The sequence below is a fragment of the Crinia signifera genome, chromosome 6 (genome assembly GCF_055691185.1).
Source record: "Crinia signifera chromosome 6, ASM5569118v1, whole genome shotgun sequence".
NCBI lineage: Eukaryota > Metazoa > Chordata > Amphibia > Anura > Myobatrachidae > Crinia > Crinia signifera.
In genome coordinates this window covers 36,888,878-36,906,192 of record NC_139222.1, presented here as the reverse complement: position 1 = coordinate 36,906,192, position 17,315 = coordinate 36,888,878, and the positions used below count along the sequence as shown (strand labels likewise).

Genomic DNA, 17,315 nt, shown 5'->3' with positions numbered 1-17,315 from the left:
TCAAGTAACATTATGCTAATTGCACCTCAGTCTAGAATTCCCAAATTATGAAATATATTGTTTTGTTCAACTGATACATATACAAATGTCAAGAAATGTCATGTTATTAACTTTGCAATGCTCTTGAAACTAATTAAGAAATGTAATTTTACTCATATTAGAAGATTGTATGAATAGCTTATTTTTAATGTCTTTTAACAACAAATGTTACTGCCACAGTTGTCAAAAAATTCTGTGTGTAAAAATTTCTGCAGGTCATGTAAGATACATTCAATATTAAATAATTCTCAGACTAATACATTTTGTATTAGTTTAAAAGAAAGCATAAAATCGGTTTCCTGCGCTAGCCGGGACTCGAACCCGGGTCGCAAGAATGGGAATCTTGCATGATACCCCTACACTACTAGCGCTTTAGACTGCTGTAGAGTACATACAACACGAATGCAAATCAATTGATGATATTTCACCAAAACTGCACAATGTGGCTTTCCTTTTCAAGCGAAATTGTACTAACTGCACTGCTGCATAGATTTTTCTAATTAAACCATAGATTTCTTTGCTTCATGAAATTTCAATGTAGCCGTCCTTTTCAAGTAACATTATGCTAATTGCACCTCAGTCTAGAATTCCCAAATTATGAAATATATTGTTTTGTTCAACTGATACATATACAAATGTCAAGAAATGTCATGTTATTAACTTTGCAATGCTCTTGAAACTAATTAAGAAATGTAATTTTACTCATATTAGAAGATTGTATAATTAGCTTATTTTTATTGTCTTTTAACAACAAATGTTACTGCCACAGTTGTCAAAAAATTCGGTACTTGTGAGTTATCTGGGCGCCCGATTTCTAAATCGGGTCGGATCGGGCACATCGCATCGCATCGCATGCGACCATCGGATGCGATGCGATGCGATGCGATGCGATGACCTGATTTTTCCATAGGAATCAATGTTAAAATGGACTGAGTCCATTTTAACATGGAATTCAATGGGAAAAAGGGGTTCTTTTCATACCCCTACTATCCAAGTGGGCATGGAGTTGGATATAAACCTGAATACCGTCCCCTCGCGGGGCTCGCTACGCTCGCCACGCTTCGGGCTCGGTGGCTCGCTACGCTCGCCACAGGTTTATATCCAACTCCATGCCCACTTGGATAGTAGGGGTATGAAAAGGACCCCTTTTTCCATAGGAATCATTTTAACATTGATTCCTATGGAAAAATCGGGTCATCGCATCCGATGGTCGCATGCGATGCGATGCGATGCGATATCGCATCGCATCTGATTGTATGCCTTAACTTAAGGCATACAATCAAAAAATCGGGCGCCCAGATAACTCACAAGTACCAAAAATTCTGTGTGTAAAAATTTCTGCAGGTCATGTAAGATACATTCAATATTAAATAATTCTTAGACTAATACATTTTGTATTAGTTTAAAAGAAAGCATAAAATCGGTTTCCTGCGCTAGCCGGGACTCGAACCCGGGTCGCAAGAATGGGAATCTTGCATGATACCCCTACACTACTAGCGCTTTAGACTGCCATAGAGTACATACAACGCGAACACAAATCAATTGATGATATTTCACCAAAACTGCCCAATGTGGCTTTCCTTTTCAAGCGAAATTGTACTAACTGCACCGCTGCATAGATTTTTCTAATTAAACCATAGATTTCTTTGCTTCATGAAATTTCAATGTAGCCGTCCTTTTCAAGTAACATTATGCTAATTGCACCTTAGTCTAGAATTCCCAAATTATGAAATATATTGTTTTGTTCAACTGATACATATACAAATGTCAAGAAATGTCATGTTATTAACTTTGCAATGCTCTTGAAACTAATTAAGAAATGTAATTTTACTCATATTAGAAGATTGTATGAATAGCTTATTTTTATTGTCTTTTAACAACAAATGTTACTGCCACAGTTGTCAAAAAATTCTGTGTGTAAAAATTTCTGCAGGTAATGTAAGATACATTCAATATTAAATAATTCTTAGACTAATACATTTTGTATTAGTTTAAAAGAAAGCATAAAATGTGTTTCCTGCGCTAGCCGGGAATCGAACCGGGGTCGCAAGAACGGGAATCTTGCATGATACCCCTACGCTACAAGCGCTTTAGACTGCCATAGAGTACATACACCGCGAACGCAAATCAATTGATGATATTTCACCAAAACTGCACAATGTGGCTTTCCTTTTCAATCGAAATTGTACTAACTGCACTGCTGCATAGATTTTTCTAATTAAACCATAGATTTCTTTGCTTCATGAAATTTCAATGTAGCCGTCCTTTTCAAGTAACATTATGCTAATTGCACCTCAGTCTAGAATTCCCAAATTATGAAATATATTGTTTTGTTCAACTGATACATATACAAATGTCAAGAAATGTCATGTTATTAACTTTGCAATGCTCTTGAAACTAATTAAGAAATGTAATTTTACTCATATTAGAAGATTGTATGAATAGCTTATTTTTATTGTCTTTTAACAACAAATGTTACTGCCACAGTTGTCAAAAAATTCTGTGTGTAAAAATGTCTGCAGGTAATGTAAGATACATTCAATATTAAATAATTCTTAGACTAATACATTTTGTATTAGTTTAAAAGAAAGCATAAAATGTGTTTCCTGCGCTAGCCGGGAATCGAACCCGGGTCGCAAGAATGGGAATCTTGCATGATACCCCTACACTACTAGCGCTTTAGACTGCCATAGAGTACATACACCGCGAACGCAAATCAATTGATGATATTTCACCAAAACTGCACAATGTGGCTTTCCTTTTCAAGCGAAATTGTACTAACTGCACTGCTGCATAGATTTTTCTAATTAAACCATAGATTTCTTTGCTTCATGAAATTTCAATGTAGCCGTCCTTTTCAAGTAACATTATGCTAATTGCACCTCAGTCTAGAATTCCCAAATTATGAAATATATTGTTTTGTACAACTGATACATATACAAATGTCAAGAAATGTCATGTTATTAACTTTGCAATGCTCTTGAAACTAATTAAGAAATGTAATTTTACTCATATTAGAAGATTGTATGAATAGCTTATTTTTATTGTCTTTTAACAACAAATGTTACTGCCACAGTTGTCAAAAAATTCTGTGTGTAAAAATGTCTGCAGGTAATGTAAGATACATTCAATATTAAATAATTCTTAGACTAATACATTTTGTATTAGTTTAAAAGAAAGCATAAAATGTGTTTCCTGCGCTAGCCGGGAATCGAACCCGGGTCGCAAGAATGGGAATCTTGCATGATACCCCTACACTACTAGCGATTTAGACTGCCATAGAGTACATGCAATGTGAACGCAAATCAATTGATGATATTTCACCAAAACTGCACAATGTGGCTTTCCTTTTCAAGCAAAATTGTATTAACTGCACTGCTGCATATATTTTTCTAATTAAACCATAGATTTCTTTGCTTCATGAAATTTCAATGTAGCTGTCCTTTTCAAGTAACATTATGCTAATTGCACCTCAGTCTAGAATTCCCAAATTATGAAATATATTGTTTTGTTCAACTGATACATATACAAATGTCAAGAAATGTCATGTTATTAACTTTGCAATGCTCTTGAAACTAATTAAGAATTGTAATTTTACTCATGTTAGGATATTGTATGAATAGCTTATTTTTATTGTCTTTTAACAACAAATGTTACTGCCACAGTTGTCAAAAAATTCTGTGTGTAAAAATGTCTGCAGGTCATGTAAGATACATTCAATATTAAATAATTCTTAGACTAATACATTTTGTACTAGTTTAAAAGAAAGCATAAAATCAGTTTCTTGCGCTAGCCGGGACTCAAACCCGGGTCGCAAGAATGGGAATCTTGCATGATACCCCTACACTACTAGCGCTTTAGACTGCCATAGAGTACATACAACGCGAACACAAATCAATTGATGATATTTCACCAAAACTGCCCAATGTGGCTTTCCTTTTCAAGCGAAATTGTACTAACTGCACCGCTGCATAGATTTTTCTAATTAAACCATAGATTTCTTTGCTTCATGAAATTTCAATGTAGCCGTCCTTTTCAAGTAACATTATGCTAATTGCACCTTAGTCTAGAATTCCCAAATTATGAAATATATTGTTTTGTTCAACTGATACATATACAAATGTCAAGAAATGTCATGTTATTAACTTTGCAATGCTCTTGAAACTAATTAAGAAATGTAATTTTACTCATATTAGAAGATTGTATGAATAGCTTATTTTTATTGTCTTTTAACAACAAATGTTACTGCCACAGTTGTCAAAAAATTCTGTGTGTAAAAATTTCTGCAGGTAATGTAAGATACATTCAATATTAAATAATTCTTAGACTAATACATTTTGTATTAGTTTAAAAGAAAGCATAAAATGTGTTTCCTGCGCTAGCCGGGAATCGAACCGGGGTCGCAAGAACGGGAATCTTGCATGATACCCCTACGCTACAAGCGCTTTAGACTGCCATAGAGTACATACACCGCGAACGCAAATCAATTGATGATATTTCACCAAAACTGCACAATGTGGCTTTCCTTTTCAATCGAAATTGTACTAACTGCACTGCTGCATAGATTTTTCTAATTAAACCATAGATTTCTTTGCTTCATGAAATTTCAATGTAGCCGTCCTTTTCAAGTAACATTATGCTAATTGCACCTCAGTCTAGAATTCCCAAATTATGAAATATATTGTTTTGTTCAACTGATACATATACAAATGTCAAGAAATGTCATGTTATTAACTTTGCAATGCTCTTGAAACTAATTAAGAAATGTAATTTTACTCATATTAGAAGATTGTATGAATAGCTTATTTTTATTGTCTTTTAACAACAAATGTTACTGCCACAGTTGTCAAAAAATTCTGTGTGTAAAAATGTCTGCAGGTAATGTAAGATACATTCAATATTAAATAATTCTTAGACTAATACATTTTGTATTAGTTTAAAAGAAAGCATAAAATGTGTTTCCTGCGCTAGCCGGGAATCGAACCCGGGTCGCAAGAATGGGAATCTTGCATGATACCCCTACACTACTAGCGCTTTAGACTGCCATAGAGTACATACACCGCGAACGCAAATCAATTGATGATATTTCACCAAAACTGCACAATGTGGCTTTCCTTTTCAAGCGAAATTGTACTAACTGCACTGCTGCATAGATTTTTCTAATTAAACCATAGATTTCTTTGCTTCATGAAATTTCAATGTAGCCGTCCTTTTCAAGTAACATTATGCTAATTGCACCTCAGTCTAGAATTCCCAAATTATGAAATATATTGTTTTGTACAACTGATACATATACAAATGTCAAGAAATGTCATGTTATTAACTTTGCAATGCTCTTGAAACTAATTAAGAAATGTAATTTTACTCATATTAGAAGATTGTATGAATAGCTTATTTTTATTGTCTTTTAACAACAAATGTTACTGCCACAGTTGTCAAAAAATTCTGTGTGTAAAAATGTCTGCAGGTAATGTAAGATACATTCAATATTAAATAATTCTTAGACTAATACATTTTGTATTAGTTTAAAAGAAAGCATAAAATGTGTTTCCTGCGCTAGCCGGGAATCGAACCCGGGTCGCAAGAATGGGAATCTTGCATGATACCCCTACACTACTAGCGATTTAGACTGCCATAGAGTACATGCAATGTGAACGCAAATCAATTGATGATATTTCACCAAAACTGCACAATGTGGCTTTCCTTTTCAAGCAAAATTGTATTAACTGCACTGCTGCATATATTTTTCTAATTAAACCATAGATTTCTTTGCTTCATGAAATTTCAATGTAGCTGTCCTTTTCAAGTAACATTATGCTAATTGCACCTCAGTCTAGAATTCCCAAATTATGAAATATATTGTTTTGTTCAACTGATACATATACAAATGTCAAGAAATGTCATGTTATTAACTTTGCAATGCTCTTGAAACTAATTAAGAATTGTAATTTTACTCATGTTAGGATATTGTATGAATAGCTTATTTTTATTGTCTTTTAACAACAAATGTTACTGCCACAGTTGTCAAAAAATTCTGTGTGTAAAAATGTCTGCAGGTCATGTAAGATACATTCAATATTAAATAATTCTTAGACTAATACATTTTGTACTAGTTTAAAAGAAAGCATAAAATCAGTTTCTTGCGCTAGCCGGGACTCAAACCCGGGTCGCAAGAATGGGAATCTTGCATGATACCCCTACACTACTAGCGCTTTAGACTGCCATAGAGTACATACAATGCGAACGCAAATCAATTGATGATATTTCACCAAAACTGCACAATGTGGCTTTCCTTTTCAAGCGAAATTGTACTAACTGCACTGCTGCATAGATTTTTCTAATTAAACCATAGATTTCTTTGCTTCATGAAATTTCAATGTAGCCGTCCTTTTCAAGTAACATTATGCTAATTGCACCTCAGTCTAGAATTCCCAAATTATGAAATATATTGTTTTGTTCAACTGATACATATACAAATGTCAAGAAATGTCATGTTATTAATTTTGCAATGCTCTTAAAACTAATTAAGAAATGTAATTTTACTCATATTAGAAGATTGTATGAATAGCTTATTTTTATTGTCTTTTAACAACAAATGTTACTGCCACAGTTGTCAAAATATTCTGTGTGTAAAAATGTCTACATGTCATGTAAGATACATTCAATATTAAATAATTCTTAGACTAATACATTTTGTATTAGTTTAAAAGAAAGCATAAAATCGGTTTCCTGTGCTAGCCGGGACTCGAACCCGGGTCGCAAGAATGGGAATCTTGCATGATACCCCTACACTACTAGCGCTTTATACTGCCATAGTGTACATACAACACGAACACAAATCAATTGATTATATTTCACCAAAACTGCACAATGTGGCTTTCCTTTTTAGGCGAAATTGTACTAACTGCACTGCTGCATAGATTTTTCTAATTAAACCATAGATTTCTTTGCTTCATGAAATTTCAATGTAGCCGTCCTTTTCAAGTAACATTATGCTAATTGCACCTCAGTCTAGAATTTCCAAATTATGAAATAAATTGTTTTGTTCAACTGATACATATGCAAATGTCAAGAAATGTCATGTTATTAACTTTGCAATGCTCTTGAAACTAATTAAGAAATGTAATTTTACTCATATTAGAAGATTGTATGAATAGCTTATTTTTATTGTCTTTTACAACAAATGTTACTGCCACAGTTGTCAAAAAATTCTGTGTGTAAAAATTTCTGCAGGTCATGTAAGATACATTCAATATTAAATAATTCTTAGACTAATACATTTTGTATTAGTTTGAAAGAAAGCTTAAAATCTGTTTCTTGCGCTAGCCAGGACTCGAACCCGGGTCACAAGAATGGGAATCTTGCATGATACCCCTACACTACTAGCGCTTTAGACTGCCATAGTGTACATACAATGCGAGCGCAAATCAATTGATGATATTTCCTTTTCAAGCGAAATTGTACTAACTGCACTGCTGCATAGATTTTTCTAATTAAACCATAGATTTCTTTGCTTCATGAAATTTCAATGTAGCCGTCCTTTTCAAGTAACATTATGCTAATTGCACCTCAGTCTAGAATTCCCATATTATGAAATATATTGTTTTGTTCAACTGATACATATACAAATGTCAAGAAATGTCATGTTATTAACTTTGCAATGCTCTTAAAACTAATTAAGAAATGTAATTTTACTCATATTAGAAGATTGTATGAATAGCTTATTTTTATTGTCTTTTAACAACAAATGTTACTGCCACAGTTGTCAAAATATTCTGTGTGTAAAAATGTCTACATGTCATGTAAGATACATTCAATATTAAATAATTCTTAGACTAATACATTTTGTATTAGTTTAAAAGAAAGCATAAAATGGGTTTCCTGCGCTAGCCGGGACTCGAACCCGGGTCGCAAGAATGGGAATCTTGCATGATACCCCTACACTACTAGCGCTTTATACTGCCATAATGTACATACAACACGAACACAAATCAATTGATTATATTTCACCAAAACTGCACAATGTGGCTTTCCTTTTTAAGCGAAATTGTACTAACTGCACTGCTGCATAGATTTTTCTAATTAAACCATAGATTTCTTTGCTTCATGAAATTTCAATGTAGCCGTCCTTTTCAAGTAACATTATGCTAATTGCACCTCAGTCTAGAATTTCCAAATTATGAAATAAATTGTTTTGTTCAACTGATACATATGCAAATGTCAAGAAATTTCATGTTATTAACTTTGCAATGCTCTTGAAACTAATTAAGAAATGTAATTTTACTCATATTAGAAGATTGTATGAATAGCTTATTTTTATTGTCTTTTACAACAAATGTTACTGCCACAGTTGTCAAAAAATTCTGTGTGTAAAAATTTCTGCAGGCCATGTAAGATACATTCAATATTAAATAATTCTTAGACTAATACATTTTGTATTAGTTTGAAAGAAAGCTTAAAATCTGTTTCTTGCGCTAGCCGGGACTCGAACCCGGGTCACAAGAATGGGAATCTTGCATGATACCCCTACACTACTAGCGCTTTAGACTGCCTTAGTGTACATACAACGCGAACACAAATCAATTGATTATATTTCACCAAAACTGCACAATGTGGCTTTCCTTTTCAAGCGAAATTGTACTAACTGCACTGCTGCATACATTTTTCTAATTAAACCATAGATTTCTTTGATTCATGAAATTTCAATGTAGCCGTCCTTTTCAAGTAACATTATGCTAATTGCACCTTAGTCTAGAATTTCCAAATTATGAAATAAATTGTTTTGTTCAACTGATACATATGCAAATGTCAAGAAATGTCATGTTATTAACTTTGCAATGCTCTTGAAACTAATTAAGAAATGTAATTTTACTCATATTAGAAGATTGTAAGAATAGCTTATTTTTATTGTCTTTTAACAACAAATGTTACTGCCACAGTTGTCAAAAAATTCTGTGTGTAAAAATTTCTGCAGGTCATGTAAGATACATTCAATATTAAATAATTCTTAGACTAATACATTTTGTATTAGTTTAAAAGAAAGCATAAAATCTGTTTTCTGCGCTAGCCGGGACTCGAACCCGGGTCGCAAGAATGGGAATCTTGCATGATACCCCTATACTACTAGCGATTTAGACTGCCATAGAGTACATGCAACGTGAACGCAAATCAATTGATGATATTTCACCAAAACTGCACAATGTGGCTTTCCTTTTCAAGCAAAATTGTACTAACTGCACTGCTGCATAGATTTTTCTAATTAAACCATAGATTTCTTTGCTTCATGAAATTTCAATGTAGCTGTCCTTTTCAAGTAACATTATGCTAATTGCACCTCAGTCTAGAATTCCCAAATTATGAAATATATTGTTTTGTTCAACTGATACATATACAAATGTCAAGAAATGTCATGTTATTAACTTTGCAATGCTCTTGAAACTAATTAAGAAATGTAATTTTACTCATATTAGAAGATTGTATGAATAGCTTATTTTTATTGTCTTTTAACAACAAATGTTACTGCCACAGTTGTCAAAAAATTCTGTGTGTAAAAATGTCTGCAGGTCATGTAAGATACATTCAATATTAAATAATTCTTAGACTAATACATTTTGTATTAGTTTAAAAGAAAGCATAAAATCGGTTTCTTGCTCTAGCCGGGACTCGAACCCGGGTCACAAGAATGGGAATCTTGCATGATACCCCTACACTACTAGCGCTTTAGACTGCCATAGAGTACATACAATGTGAGCGCAAATCAATTGATGATATTTCACCAAAACTGCACAATGTGGCTTTCCTTTTCAATCGAAATTGTACTAACTGCACCGCTGCATAGATTTTTCTAATTAAACCATAGATTTCTTTGCTTCATGAAATTTCAATGTAGCCGTCCTTTTCAAGTAACATTATGCTAATTGCACCTCAGTCTAGAATTCCCAAATTATGAAATATATTGTTTTGTTCAACTGATACATATACAAATGTCAAGAAATGTCATGTTATTAACTTTGCAATGCTCTTGAAACTAATAAAGAAATGTAATTTTACTCATATTAGAAGATTGAATGAATAGCTTATTTTTATTGTCTTTTAACAACAAATGTTACTGCCACAGTTGTCAAAAAATTCTGTGTGTAAAAATTTCTGCAGGTCATGTAAGATACATTCAATATTAAATAATTCTTAGACTAATACATTTTGTATTAGTTTAAAAGGAAGCCTAAAATCTGTTTTCTGCGCTAGCCGGGACTCGAACCCGGGTCGCAAGAATGGGAATCTTGCATGATACCCCTACACTACTAGCGCTTTATACTGCCATAGTGTACATACAACGCGAACACAAATCAATTGATTATATTTCACCAAAACTGCACAATGTGGCTTTCCTTTTCAAGCGAAATTGTACTAACTGCACTGCTGCATAGATTTTTCTAATTAAACCATAAATTTCTTTGCTTCATGAAATTTCAATATAGCTGTCCTTTTCAAGTAACATTATGCTAATTGCACCTCAGTCTAGAATTCCCAAATTATGAAATATATTGTTTTGTTCAACTGATACATATACAAATGTCAAGAAATGTCATGTTATTAACTTTGCAATGCTCTTAAAACTAATTAAGAAATGTAATTTTACTCATATTAGAAGATTGTATGAATAGCTTATTTTTATTGTCTTTTAACAACAAATGTTACTTCCACAGTTGTCAAAAAATTCTGTGTGTAAAAATGTCTACATGTCATGTAAGATACATTCAATATTAAATAATTCTTAGACTAATACATTTTGTATTAGTTTAAAAGAAAGCATAAAATCGGTTTCCTGCGCTAGCCGGGACTCGAACCCGGGTCGCAAGAATGGGAATCTTGCATGATACCCCTACACTACTAGCGCTTTATACTGCCATAGTGTACATACAACACGAACACAAATCAATTGATTATATTTCACCAAAACTGCACAATGTGGCTTTCCTTTTTAAGCGAAATTGTACTAACTGCACTGCTGCATAGATTTTTCTAATTAAACCATAGATTTCTTTGCTTCATGAAATTTCAATGTAGCCGTCCTTTTCAAGTAACATTATGCTAATTGCACCTCAGTCTAGAATTTCCAAATTATGAAATAAATTGTTTTGTTCAACTGATACATATGCAAATGTCAAGAAATGTCATGTTATTAACTTTGCAATGCTCTTGAAACTAATTAAGAAATGTAATTTTACTCATATTAGAAGATTGTATGAATAGCTTATTTTTATTGTCTTTTACAACAAATGTTACTGCCACAGTTGTCAAAAAATTCTGTGTGTAAAAATTTCTGCAGGTCATGTAAGATACATTCAATATTAAATAATTCTTAGACTAATACATTTTGTATTAGTTTGAAAGAAAGCATAAAATCTGTTTCTTGCGCTAGCCGGGACTCGAACCCGGGTCGCAAGAATGGGAATCTTGCATGATACCCCTACACTACTAGCGCTTTAGACTGCCATAGAGTACATACAATGCGAGCGCCAATCAATTGATGATATTTCACCAAAACTGCACAATGTGGCTTTCCTTTTCAATCGAAATTATACTAACTGCACTGCTGCATAGATTTTTCTAATTAAACCATAGATTTCTTTGCTTCATGAAATTTCAATGTAGCCGTCCTTTTCAAGTAACATTATGCTAATTGCACCTCAGTCTAGAATTCCCAAATTATGAAATATATTGTTTTGTTCAACTGATACATATACAACTGTCAAGAAATGTCATGTTATTAACTTTACAATGTTTTTGAAACTAATTAAGAAATGTAATTTTACTCATATTAGAAGATTGTATGAATAGCTTATTTTTATTGTCTTTTAACAACAAATGTTACTGCCACAGTTGTCAAAAAATTCTGTGTGTAAAAATTTCTGCAGGTCATGTAAGATACATTCAATATTAAATAATTCTTAGACTAATACATTTTGTATTAGTTTAAAAGAAAGCATAAAATCGGTTTCCTGCGCTAGCCGGGACTCGAACCCGGGTCGCAAAAATGGGAATCTTGCATGATACCCCTACACTACTAGCGCTTTAGACTGCCATAGAGTACATACAACGCGAACGCAAATCAATTGATGATATTTCACCAAAACTGCACAATGTGGCTTTCCTTTTCAAGCGAAATTGTACTAACTGCACTGCTGCATACATTTTTCTAATTAAACCATAGATTTCTTTGCTTCATGAAATTTCAATGTAGCCGTCCTTTTCAAGTAACATTATGCTAATTGCACCTCAGCCTAGAATTTCCAAATTATGAAATAAATTGTTTTGTTCAACTGATACATATGCAAATGTCAAGAAATGTCATGTTATTAACTTTGCAATGCTCTTGAAACTAATTAAGAAATGTAATTTTACTCATATTAGAAGATTGTATGAATAGCTTATTTTTATTGTCTTTTAACAACAAATGTTACTGCCACAGTTGTGTAAAAATTTCTGCAGGTCATGTAAGATACATTCAATATTAAATAATTCTTAGACTAATACATTTTGTATTAGTTTATTTTTTTTTAATTGAGTTTTTATTTGTATTTCATATAGCAAAACATCAAATATAAAAAAAAATTTTCATCCAAAGAACAATCAGAATTTACAATTCACATATACATATGTAATGAAACAAAAATAAAAAAAATAAAAAAAAGAGACAAGGACACACAAACCCCCAGACACACAATCCATACGCATCTCCACACATACAGAATACGCATATTATCACCCTCTTTATCCTGAGGGTCCCAATATTAACCATACTATCCCTTGTTACGACTCTCGACTTCCTGTTCTCCTACGGTTATTCTGGTTCCCCCCTTTTTATCCATACTTTATCTTTTCCGACCGCTTACTCCTGCCCCTGTCCTCTCACGCTACCTGCTGCCCTTGTGCTGACCACATCTAAAACCCATCTCCCATTAGGGAGTTATTTTAACCCCTACCTCGGGCTCGAACCCTATTCTATATCCTCCACAGTGCGCATATCAATTTTATAATATATGGAGATGATAAAAACAAAAAATAATATTTTGGGATATTATTTTTTAAACATGAATCATTTAGCTAGTTTACATGATAGTCCTACCAGTCCTAATGCCTTGAACGATGAGTGGCTTCACAGTGGTGTTTTCTCGCATCAATGACTCGCATTAATTTTTTAACATGGAATGTCAGAGGTGCAAATAATAAGATAAAAAGATCCCTTATTTTTAAATTGATAAAACAGTATGGCTCCGACGTGGTGTGTCTTACTGAGACACACTTAGAGGGGAACAAATTGTTAGCATTGCGTAAGTCCTGGGTGGGTTGGGCATATCACGCTTCACATACTTCGTATTCTAGAGGGGTATCAGTACTGGTCAAAAGATCTGTAGAATTTCTCCTGAACTCCGTAAAAACTGACGAATTGGGTAGATATGTCTTTATTGATTGTAAAATTTGTTCTCAGCCCTTTTTTATTTTAGCCATTTATATTCCGCCTCCGTTCTCCTATGATGTCCTTAAAAAGGCAGCAGCATTTACTGCACAAAATCCGAGTACCCCAGTAATATGCATGGGCGATTTTAATAATTTACTAGACCCAAATATAGATAAATGGAGGAAAAATACTGGTATAGGCTCAAACTGCAGTAAGCCTCCCTTTGCCAAATATGTAGATGATCTGGGATGGGTTGATGTGTGGAGATACAAACATCCTAATGTTCACCAATACTCTTGTTTCTCTACATCTTACCAGTCCTTTTCGCGTATTGATCTAGCCCTAGTGTCACCTGCACTTCTACCCAATGTTGTTGCAGTAAAATATGAGGCCAGAGGAGTGTCCGATCATTGCCCCTTGTCTTTGGTGGTAGACGTGGAGTGTCAAAGAGGTCAGTCATACTGGAAGCTTCATCCTTTTTGGCTTTCACAAATAGGGTCACTTGCTGATCTTGAAAAATTATGGGATGGATACTTTGTAGATAATGAAGATTCTGCTTCTCAGGCAACAGTTTGGGATTGCTATAAGGCATATTTAAGGGGTACTCTTATTCAACGTATAGCTGCCCTTAAGTTAGCATACAGGTCAAAGGGAACTGAGCTCGAAACAGAGAGCTGTAGACTAGAGGCTCAATATATAAACGACGGTTTGGCTGATTCCAAACTTTTATGGGAAACTGCACGGGCCGCGTGGTTAAAACACTTGGAAGATCGTAACTTACGAAGCATGGTATTTAGTTCACATAGAAGTTATCAAAATGCTGACAGAACGGGCAGCTATTTAGCACACTTAGTACACTCTGACCGCCCTGCATCAACAATAGCCCGCTTGATGGATAAATCAGGTTCAGTGGCCACTAATACACCAGATATAGTGAATATATTTTTATCTTTCTATAAAGATATTTATCAGTCACGTATTAACTATACGAAGGAGGAACTGAAGTTATATTTAAATGGGATAGACCTTGCTGTCCTATCAAATGAGGCTAGAGAAAGTTTAGATGCTGTATTTACTGTGGATGAAGTTGAGGCGGCCATTGGATCTTTTCCTGGGGGTAAGGCTCCTGGATCAGATGGCATCCCCATTGAATTATATAAGAGTAATTTGGAAATACATGCACCACGATTGTTAAAATTATTCAATGGTATTTTTGCTAATGATATTTTTCCTGACTCAATGTCAGAGGCGATTATCATTGTAATTCCCAAACCTGGAAAGGATCCTGTATTCCCAGATTCTTATAGGCCAATATCCCTTATCCCAACTGATGCAAAAATTCTGGCCAAGGTGCTGGCTATACGATTGAATGCAGTAATTTCTTCTATTGTACATCAAGATCAATCTGGCTTTATGCCAGGTAGATCGACTAGTATAAATCTAAGGAAATTATATATGCATCTTCAGGCTTTGCATGAAAGTGAAACACATTCAGTTATTGTTTCACTTGATGCTAGAAAGGCTTTCGATTCTGTTGAGTTGATGTATCTGTGGGAGGTCATGAGATCGATGGCTTTTGGACCTAATTATCTAAGATGGATACAACTATTATATTTTTCCCCTACGGCAAGGTTGTCCGTTAATGGTTTTGTATCCTCATCCTTCTCTCTCGAGAGAGGAACTAGACAAGGGTGTCCACTTTCCCCATCCCTTTTTGCTCTGGCAATTGAGCCTCTAGCTTGTATACTTAGAGCCCATCCAGATATTGTGGGGTTGCGGATTGGTAAAAGGATGGATACAATTGCATTATATGCAGATGATCTCTTACTCTTCTTACAGGATTATGAATCCGCTATGCCCATGGTTTTGAAGGTTATGGAAAGTTATGGTAGATTTTCGGGACTAGAAATTAATTGGAATAAATCCTTCATTATGCCTTTGAGAGGTAGTCCTCCAGCTGAGCCAAAAATTTCATTACCGTTATGCTGGACTGATCAGTTTAAATATTTAGGAATTAATATAACAAATAATTACAAAGATTATCTTTCATTGAATCTTCTACCGATTCTTTCATATCTTCAAGACAAAACAAAAACTTGGGGTAAACTGCCTCTAACAGTAACAGGCAGAGTGAATCTAATTAAAATGGTTGTACAACCAAAAATTTTATATGTGGTCCAGCATTCTCCAATGTATATTCCTACAAGTTTTTTCCGTAAACTGAATGGCTTGATCTCCTCTTTAATTTGGGCAAACAAACGTCCAAGAATTAGGCTTGATAATCTAACTAGAACAAAAGTAGAGGGGGGGCTAGCTTTACCACACTTTAAATTGTATTACTTCGCTTCGCAAATGACACATATTCGACAATGGTTACAGGATGAATCACCTGATCCTTTATCTTTGGCATTTATACAGCATACTGCTTCTGGTAGAACCCCGCTTCAATTACTCTTGAGTAGTGAAACCTCTATTAGAGGATCCCCTATTCTTACACAGGCCCTTAAAATTTGGCGAGACATTCAAGTCTTGTTTAAATATTATGATTATGACCCTGACACTCCTCTCTGGCACTCCCGTCGGTTACCAAAATTAAGGAAAATTTCTGGTGTCAAGGTCTGGACTCCTTGGGGAATTGAGACATTAGGTCAATTATATAATTCTGGTATTTTGAAAACATTCCAACAACTACAGGCGGAATTTAATTTATCAAGTACACTTTTTTGTCATTATCTACAACTGAGAAATGCCCTACAAGCTCAATTTGAAGATTCTCCCCCTAATATTGCTACATCGCCTTTGAAAAAGTTTCTTTTAAATTTGAGAGAGAAAAGGAGTATTTCTGTGGCCTATTCCTTCCTAATATCTGAATATCATACAGATACCATGCAGGTTCAACGTCAAAGATGGGAGACAGATCTGGGTATCCTTAATGATATGGAATGGGATGCTGCTAGGGAATTTCCATCCCTTGCCACTTCTTCAATTAGGACTCAACAGATTCAATTATTTATATTATATAAAACATATTTGACTCCAAAATGCTTGGTCAAATTTGGTGGTAGAGATTCAGCTGAATGTCCGAAATGTAGAGGGGCGGATTGTGGCTTTTGGCACCTTATATGGGTATGCCCTGTAGTTCAGAAATTTTGGAAACAAATTAAGACTGCTTTGATAGTCACAGGAATCCCGTCGGACTATCTTACCCCCAGGGTATGTTTGTTAGGTGCAGGGGATGCTGAATTACTTTATAGGGATGATACTATGTATGTCATTAACCTGACTGCCCTAGCAAAGGTTTGTATAGCTCGCGCTTGGATGGCACAGTCAGGTCCATTATTTAAAGAATGGAAGATGCTGGTCAATTCTACTTTACAGCATGAAAAATATATATATATGTTAAGGGGCAAATTGTCTAAATATGATAAAGTATGGCATCGATGGATTAACTCAATTTATGCCGATACATTCTGAATGGTTCTAATGTCCAACTATTTGAATTTGCAGCCACTGATGCCAAATAGTCGTTACAAAACTATATGACTTCACTAGGAAAATATTCTTTCTTGATGATATTTCTCATTTTAAGGAACAGGGTTGGATGGGACAGTATATATTATATTTATTTATGTATTTAATACATTATTATTATTATATTTTTTTTTTTTTTTTTTTGTGTTGGGTGTATTTATATATATATATATATATATTTTTTTTTACAGTAACATTGTTCATTGTTATGATAACATTGAATTATCCATAAGATAACTATTCTTGATGTTTTTGTTTATTATTCCTTTTTGAAATGTAAATG

At 34.0% G+C, this 17,315-nt stretch overlaps 18 non-coding genes across 18 annotated transcripts; all 18 read right to left on the bottom strand.

Moving 5' to 3' along the window:
* Positions 1-339: 339 nt before the first annotated feature.
* Positions 340-410, bottom strand: TRNAG-CCC (transfer RNA glycine (anticodon CCC)). The gene has a single exon. It is a non-coding gene; the product is annotated as a tRNA-Gly (tRNA).
* A 1,058-nt stretch (positions 411-1,468) lies between these two features.
* Positions 1,469-1,539, bottom strand: TRNAG-CCC (transfer RNA glycine (anticodon CCC)). The gene has a single exon. It is a non-coding gene; the product is annotated as a tRNA-Gly (tRNA).
* A 1,107-nt stretch (positions 1,540-2,646) lies between these two features.
* On the bottom strand, positions 2,647-2,717 carry TRNAG-CCC (transfer RNA glycine (anticodon CCC)). Its single transcript has one exon. It is a non-coding gene; the product is annotated as a tRNA-Gly (tRNA).
* Positions 2,718-3,235: 518 nt separating this feature from the next.
* Positions 3,236-3,306, bottom strand: TRNAG-CCC (transfer RNA glycine (anticodon CCC)). Its single transcript has one exon. It is a non-coding gene; the product is annotated as a tRNA-Gly (tRNA).
* A 518-nt stretch (positions 3,307-3,824) lies between these two features.
* Positions 3,825-3,895, bottom strand: TRNAG-CCC (transfer RNA glycine (anticodon CCC)). The gene has a single exon. It is a non-coding gene; the product is annotated as a tRNA-Gly (tRNA).
* A 1,107-nt stretch (positions 3,896-5,002) lies between these two features.
* On the bottom strand, positions 5,003-5,073 carry TRNAG-CCC (transfer RNA glycine (anticodon CCC)). Its single transcript has one exon. It is a non-coding gene; the product is annotated as a tRNA-Gly (tRNA).
* Positions 5,074-5,591: 518 nt separating this feature from the next.
* Positions 5,592-5,662, bottom strand: TRNAG-CCC (transfer RNA glycine (anticodon CCC)). The gene has a single exon. It is a non-coding gene; the product is annotated as a tRNA-Gly (tRNA).
* A 518-nt stretch (positions 5,663-6,180) lies between these two features.
* On the bottom strand, positions 6,181-6,251 carry TRNAG-CCC (transfer RNA glycine (anticodon CCC)). Its single transcript has one exon. It is a non-coding gene; the product is annotated as a tRNA-Gly (tRNA).
* Positions 6,252-6,769: 518 nt separating this feature from the next.
* Positions 6,770-6,840, bottom strand: TRNAG-CCC (transfer RNA glycine (anticodon CCC)). The gene has a single exon. It is a non-coding gene; the product is annotated as a tRNA-Gly (tRNA).
* A 517-nt stretch (positions 6,841-7,357) lies between these two features.
* Positions 7,358-7,428, bottom strand: TRNAG-CCC (transfer RNA glycine (anticodon CCC)). Its single transcript has one exon. It is a non-coding gene; the product is annotated as a tRNA-Gly (tRNA).
* Positions 7,429-7,921: 493 nt separating this feature from the next.
* On the bottom strand, positions 7,922-7,992 carry TRNAG-CCC (transfer RNA glycine (anticodon CCC)). The gene has a single exon. It is a non-coding gene; the product is annotated as a tRNA-Gly (tRNA).
* Positions 7,993-8,509: 517 nt separating this feature from the next.
* On the bottom strand, positions 8,510-8,580 carry TRNAG-CCC (transfer RNA glycine (anticodon CCC)). The gene has a single exon. It is a non-coding gene; the product is annotated as a tRNA-Gly (tRNA).
* A 518-nt stretch (positions 8,581-9,098) lies between these two features.
* On the bottom strand, positions 9,099-9,169 carry TRNAG-CCC (transfer RNA glycine (anticodon CCC)). Its single transcript has one exon. It is a non-coding gene; the product is annotated as a tRNA-Gly (tRNA).
* Positions 9,170-9,687: 518 nt separating this feature from the next.
* On the bottom strand, positions 9,688-9,758 carry TRNAG-CCC (transfer RNA glycine (anticodon CCC)). Its single transcript has one exon. It is a non-coding gene; the product is annotated as a tRNA-Gly (tRNA).
* A 518-nt stretch (positions 9,759-10,276) lies between these two features.
* On the bottom strand, positions 10,277-10,347 carry TRNAG-CCC (transfer RNA glycine (anticodon CCC)). The gene has a single exon. It is a non-coding gene; the product is annotated as a tRNA-Gly (tRNA).
* A 518-nt stretch (positions 10,348-10,865) lies between these two features.
* Positions 10,866-10,936, bottom strand: TRNAG-CCC (transfer RNA glycine (anticodon CCC)). Its single transcript has one exon. It is a non-coding gene; the product is annotated as a tRNA-Gly (tRNA).
* Positions 10,937-11,453: 517 nt separating this feature from the next.
* On the bottom strand, positions 11,454-11,524 carry TRNAG-CCC (transfer RNA glycine (anticodon CCC)). The gene has a single exon. It is a non-coding gene; the product is annotated as a tRNA-Gly (tRNA).
* A 518-nt stretch (positions 11,525-12,042) lies between these two features.
* TRNAG-CCC (transfer RNA glycine (anticodon CCC)) lies at positions 12,043-12,113 on the bottom strand. Its single transcript has one exon. It is a non-coding gene; the product is annotated as a tRNA-Gly (tRNA).
* Positions 12,114-17,315: the final 5,202 nt, after the last annotated feature.